The sequence below is a fragment of the Protopterus annectens genome, chromosome 1.part1 (genome assembly GCF_019279795.1).
Source record: "Protopterus annectens isolate FY-2018-M chromosome 1.part1, PAN1.0, whole genome shotgun sequence".
Taxonomy (NCBI): domain Eukaryota; kingdom Metazoa; phylum Chordata; order Ceratodontiformes; family Protopteridae; genus Protopterus; species Protopterus annectens.
This window is the reverse complement of record NC_056726.1, coordinates 502,519,763-502,527,428: the sequence shown is the minus strand read 5'-3', so window position 1 is coordinate 502,527,428 and position 7,666 is coordinate 502,519,763.

Sequence of the window (7,666 nt, the reverse complement as noted above, 5' to 3'; positions counted from 1 at the left end):
AGTTGTTTTATCTCTGTTACTATATTCACTGCTTCTAATATAGTTGGTTTAGACTTCAATTTCCATTTTCTAGTAATTGCTTTTTTGGAAGCCATCATAATTAGACACAGTAAGGCCACCATAATTAGACACAGTAAGGTCTTACCATGTCTAGGCAATTTTGATTCTGTATCACAGCTCAGAAAAATCATCTCCCTCATCACACCAATCCACCCATCCAGCATCTCTGACCCATCCAGCATCTCTGACAGTGCATCCTGCAGGGAATCCTTAAAGTCCGCCAATCCTCTTTCTTCCCTATCACACCTCCAACATTTGCTGAAACTTGAAGAATATTTCTCTGGATTCTACTTGGGGTATAAAAATATGTTTGAAAACACTTCCAAGCAAAAATCCTAAATCTTCTATGAGCATTTAGGTAGACGCACAGCATTTATGTAGACACACAATTTCAAAATGATATTAAAACTAGCTGTAAATAAACTGACTTCAAATCAGTTCTCCAACTTACACAAGAAATATTGTGCTTCTCAACAACAGAACCAAAATAAAACAATTTAGGGTCCACGTAAATTGTACCTGTGCTCCCCTGCAGCAGTATTGAACAAAGTGAACCAACTCACTATGCAGATAAGAATCTTTAATAGTCTTATAGATTAAGCGCTTTCATCTGCAAATCACAGACTTCATCAGAATCTGTTAAAAAATATCATTAGATGTGCTTATATAGTTACTTATGACCAATAAAATCACTCTAACAATTATATTTGAAATTTAAATAATCTGTCATTTAAGGAAACAGGAATAAAACTCATTACAATATATTTCACTACATACAACTCACAACCTTACTAAAATAGATAAAAGAAACATATATTTGCTATTAGTAATAAAATTATTCACAAGAACATGACATAAAACTAAACTTTTTGTCGATATCTGCACAAGAAACAGAGACAAAATGTAAAATGGCAGATTTCCATAAAAGGCATAACCCAGGAGAGAACCCTCATTGCTCATATCTAACGTCTGATGCTCTATCCTCCGAACTACAGCAACAGTACCCAAAAGATGTAACTTTTTTAACTTCTATCATCACATTTCTAAGACTGGGGTAATAGTGACACTATCATTAATACCTGGATGGCTGGCTGTATTTAACAATAACTGCCATCTGACTTCTCTTTCTTTTAAGATACACTTAATGTCCCCTTCTCTGGTATTCATATAAATACACTCCAGAATGGCAAACTTAAAACTGGAACATCCATTACTAGATTCTGAATGCCTATACAATGCATTATTTTTGCCCTTTTTCAGAATACAATAATAATGCTTATAAATTCTGTTCTTAAGGGCTTTGTTGGTTTGCCCTACATAGAATGCAGAACAGCTGCTACATTTTGCAAAATATATCACCCTCACAGTGTTACAATTACCTCTCCTAAAGTACACCCTAGTTCTATGGATGTTGTCTAATGCCAATGTTCTATCATTATTGCAAAGCATTGGTTGCAGCAGCCAGATTTTTTGGTTCCTTGCAAGTCCTTTCTATTACCTGTAGCATTTGCTTTGTATTCAAGTCTGTGCTTTACATTTTGTCCTGATTCATACACAACAATGGGCTTCTCTCCCAAAATATTATACACTTCCATGTCCCCCTTTAATAAAACCCAGTTTTGTTGAACAATGCTCTTTATAGCTCCAGCAGACTGATTGTATTCCAATATAAAGGCCCTCCCATAATTGTCATTATTTGTGCCTTCATGTGTATAAACCATACCGTCACCCAGTAGAGGTTTGTATCTAGCACCCCATTCACTAATAGTATATTGAAACACCTCCTTAATCATGGAAACAGGATATCCTCCTTTCTGAAACATATTACCTGTATATTCAGTCTCTTTCTTCATATCCTCGTACTCTGAGGTCATTCGTGCTGCCCTAATACATTGACCTTTTAAAATGCTCTTCTTTTGTTTCCATGGGTGGCAGCTGGAATACTCCAAATAGGAGTTGCTAAATGTATTTTTCCTATAAATTTTAGATTTAAATCCAGTTCCAAAATGTTCTACATAGGTGTATAAATAAACCATAGCCTCTTCACTGTAGGTGTGGGTGAACATTAAGTACGTACTGGACTTATTTATATAGTTCACAAATTGCTCAATATCCTTGTTGGTACCTTCCCAGAGGACAAAAATGTCATCTAAAAAATGGATGTAGCATCTAATATTACCCATGAAAATATTACTAAAATTGGTTTTATCTTCCCAGTCCAATAATACAAGGTTGGCAAATATGGGGGCACATGCTGCCCCCATAGCCACACCTTTTGTTTGCTTGCATAGTTCGCCTTCAAAAAAAATAAAATTATTTGTCTAATACCAAGGACATGAATTCCACTAGAAGTTTAATTTTCTCCCATTCCATACCACTATATTTCCTTATACTACTGCTAAAGCTTTCAAGCCCTTCATCCTTCGGAATACAGGAGAATAAATCTATGACATCTATGTTAAGAAAAGTTAAATTCTTATTCCACATTTCAGTTTTTAATCTACTTAAGAAATCCCAGGAGTCATTGATTAAGTGTTGTACTTTACTATAAATATATTTCAAGGACCTACCCATCACTACCCCTAGTGGGAACATTTTTGATTTACTACCAGATATAATAGGCCTAAATGGGGGATCTGTTACATTTTTATGGATTTGGGGTATACTTATGATAGTGGCCAATATTGCAACTAGCTATATAAGCACATATAATTACATTTTTAACAGATTCTGATGAAGTCTGCGGATTGCAGATGAAAGCACTTAATCTATGTGACTATTAAAGATTCTTATCTGCATAGTTAGTTGGTTCACTTTGTTCAGTACTGCTGCAGGGGAGCACAGGTGCACTTTGCGTGGACCCTAAATTGTTTTATTTCAGTTTTCCAACTTGAAATTTAAAGTTTCTAATTTGAAAAGCGATCCTATTCAAACCTGTTACAACAAGCACAACATATAATTTGCTGTTGAACCGTAATATACAAAAAGCTTTAAGTATATGATATTTAAACAAAGGATGAACAAAACTTTGAAAACAATGTAATAGGCAAATATGAATTGAATTTTCATCATAAAAATACCATTTTAAGTAAAACTTAAAATGCAAACATTTTTGATGTAATTAATATGTATTTAAAAGATGGCATCTCATAAAAAAGACCCAATAAATATTATCTGCATAATTTATGCATAAATGTAATCTTAACGTAATTTTAATAAACTAAAAAATAATAGATATTTAGTGAGATGCATTAACAGTTAATAGTTTAAAAATTAAGTAAATCCACCCAATAAAATTTGCATAATAATTTGTTATATTTACTAAATCATAACAGATACATTCTGATTCATCTAAAACATTAAAAAAAATCAGCATTAGATTGAATGTTCGATAATAAAATAATTTGAAGTCTAACACAAAAAGGTAACCTGTCCATTAAATGAATTATAACATTTAACAAGCTTCTATAATCAATTAGCACATTAAATCAAATTAGCTTTTATAATTTTAAATCTGTACATCCTAACTGCCAGCACAACAAATACTCCCAACATAAAGTGAGGAGAAAACAATTAGTTAAAAGTACTTCCCTTGATAAAGATATGTTTTCCTCAAACAATAGTTGCTTGTAAATGCTGCTGACGTAAACAGAGTTAATAATAATGCCATTAACGTTTCAGAAAGCAGAAAGGTTCATAAATGCTTTTTTCACATCTAATAGCAAACATAAGACATCTAGTGTCAAAACATATATTTACATGGATATATGCCAACAATGACAATGTATAGACAAGCCTGAGCTGAAAACAAAAGTTTCAGGTAACAGGAAGTATTTACTTATTAGGATTGCAAAACAGAATACATCAATTTGAAAAGAGAAAACCACCAAGCCAAACCATCAGTATAAAACAAAAGCAAAGTGAATGAGAGGGGGTAAATTAAATACAAAGCATTTTTTTTTCAAAAAACACAGCTAGATAATCCTCACCAGAAACTTGTTATCCAATAAACATATATATCATAATTTAAAATCATGCAATAGAGCCACCAGTATATCAGACGCCTGTAATACAAAGCATGGAAATAATTGCTTGAATGTTTTCACTATGTTAAACTGTATTTACCTCAAGCAAAAGGTGCCCAAGGTTCATTTAAACATAAACAAAGCTATTGTTTACATTATTGTCTCTTTTTGCAGTATTGGACAGATTCTTGAATCTTTTCTCCCTACTAGGAACACGTAAGATGTCTGGCATTGAGAAGTAAGACATCTATATGTAAAGGAGCCAACAATGTTGAAATCTGAGGGAGCTCAAGCAGTAAGCAGGAGTGTCAAATAAAAGTAAATTCATTTGCTTCGTAAAATGCAAAAAGCTTTACAGTACATGAATACAATCAGGATCAACTGCATGGAAAAATTGAGAGGAAAGAGAAAGAGAGGGAAAAGACAAAGAAAAAAGTGTCAAAACACCTCTCAGTATGAGAGAAGTCAAGCAGTCATCTCCACGTGCATGACACCCCCAAAAGTTGCATACTCACCATCCAAAAAGACATAACAAATAACAAAAGAACATAACATCCAAGGTAACCAACATCAGACCACTCCCAACAATAAAGCACTCCAACATATGAAATACAATATTAGAAGAGAAACCAAACTGTAAAAAGATCTGGCCTTGCCTCTCATCTCCACCAGACAAAAATACATCAATTAATGCAAATCATCTCACTGTCTCAAACCACAAATCCAACCAATATGATATATCCACAATGTTTATATATAAAAATGTATTTTGTAAGTGATTACAAACCGCAAGTCCAAGCAAATAGCTCTATAATACCTTTTATGCCTACCAAAAGTATAAATCAATATCTAAATAATATATTTAATGAATAAAGCTAGTATATATATATACACATATATATATATATATATATATATATATATATATATATATATGAATAATGTTTAACTATCTGTTCATCTAACTACACAATGATATACACCATCATATATAAATAGGTATTTTATCACTTTATAAAACAAAACATGCTTGTAGCCATGTTTCTTATTCTTTTTTTTTAAATATTTAAGTATACGACATATATTTTCAAGAAAATTTTATATAAGTTAGATTAAAAAGATATTTTAATTTATGCAGTTATACTAGGTAGAAAGATCTAGTTATAAATAAATTATTCTAATTTAAGATAATACTTTTTATATTTCATTGCACAGGCATTTTGTAGTCTTCAGTTTGTTCATGACAACAGAGTGTAACAACATTTTAATGCATACAGCAAGTCAACATAAGTTTAGGAACCACTGTATTAAATAACGGGCACTGATTTACATTATCTTTTAGTTTGGGGATTAGTAATACAGTGCATTTTGGGTTTACTTAAAACCTTCTGATTTATGTATTTTAGAGTCTAGATAATGTAATGCTTTAATTCAGCACACACTCTTTCTCTTATATAGATTGATAGTTATTGCATTTGTTGAAGTTCTAATCTGAATCAATTTTGAAGTTCAAATTTGTTAATGTTAGATCTTCAAGGGATGATACATTATTTCTGAGCAAGTAACATTTCCCTTAGTAATAACATATAGGAGTATGTTACCTCTCTTTCTAGAAATAAGTATTTTAAACGAAAATCTCTTTTCATGTTAATCCTGTATATATATATATATATATATGTATATGGTATCTATTAACACATTAATTCTTCTATTGCTTAATATATAATGGGTTAGTAAATGCTGAATACAATATGAGTAGTGTTGATATTTTTGAACACTAAATTCGATTATAATGTTTTGCTCAAATGTTATGATAATTTGGAAAATACATGATGAAATTGTGGGATAGAACTGTCATTTTGGTAAAATGATGGGAACATCTATTAAAGATGTCAATAAGGTCATGCTTAGTACTGAATCAGCACTAAATATGTAACATAGAACTGTAGGAATACAATTCATTTTAAGTGGCTTGACTGATGTTAAGTTATACATCATAAATGACTTTGTTAATATCTGCATGTTCGATAGAAATTGAATTTAATTAATCTGTGAATTTGTATCCATAGATTTTAGGGTTGCAAATGTGTTTTTGATTGGTGTTAAAATATTATTATTATTAGTGTTTTATAGAGCTATTAGATTAGGACTTAGAAAGGAAAATGTGGCATTAGTAGTTAGCAATAGAGATAAATCTTTTGTAATTGCTTAGGCATGATCTTTAATTATAACAAAGGATAACAACAATATAATCTTCAATTTGTTCTAATTATTAAAAACTTTAAAAACAAATCTAAATAATTTAGAATTAATAGCTATTCATTTTAATGAGTTTAAATAGTAGCATTTTAAGAAGGGTATTATTAAAATATCTCTAAGGGAATAAGGTGATGCACATTTGCAATAAACACATTTAATAAAAGAGAATACACAGCTATTAAATAAATAGGAATTAAGTCCTTGTTTTATCTAATTTTAATTAAAAAAGAGAAGTATGGCTATAATATGGGAAAACACAAGTTAAAAAGATTTTAGATACATTTTGTGATTCTAAAGGTATGTTGTCAATGTTGTCAACTATAGTTATTTTTTATAATCATACAGTATATACATTAGTTAACTTGTATTGGATTCCTGCTTAGGGTGTAGGTATGGTTAGGAACTATCTGGAATTTCTGCAAACTATATGGAAAAGTAGACTTATTATGGCAGGATATTTTAATTTTATTTCAGAAAAAAAAGATATAAGTTGTGAGAAAAATATTAGAACATCTACATCAGCTAAAACTTTGAATAAATGGTTAAGTAATAAAAATCTAAAAAAATTACTTATATCTGCCAAAAATAAATGTTCATTCTTTACAGATTATTCAAACACATATGGTACCCAAACATGTTATATTAGTAATAAAGCTTTCAAAACTATACCATGCCCACTTTCAGACCATGCTGCCATATGCATTGATTTAGAAAAGGATACCAGAAATGTTTTATTGATAAACAACATTCCAGATTATATGGCAGAACTAAATGAATTAAAAAACACTGTTTATAACAAATTGATGATTTTATTTTTGTTTAATGATAAGAAGGAAGTTAGTAAAGTAACATCATGGGAAACTTTTAACAATTCATATTACAGAGAAAATTGGGAAATGGTCTTATAATAAAGTCAAATAATGGGAAAAATTAGTTAATTTAAAAAAAATGATTGCATAAAGCTATATTGGAACAGCAAAGTAGAACAATTGACAATAAAGAAGTAATAACATTATTAACTACACAATATCAGGAAATGTTATACATACAAAATGAATATATTAACTAAAACCAATAACTCTATTTTCTGATAAAATATTAATTAAAAAGTCAGGAAAACCATTAATTTCTTTGTTATGGTATCCAACAAAGCCAAGAACTATGTATAAAAGTCATATAAGGCCATGGGAATATGGAGGAATGAATTTTCCAGATTTAGAGGGCCTAATTCCAAAAGACTTGCTCTCAGTATACGTTGCCATTTACAGTGAGGGCAGGCTGATCGTCAGACTTTTGGAATCTGGCCCCTAATGCAAGTCGTT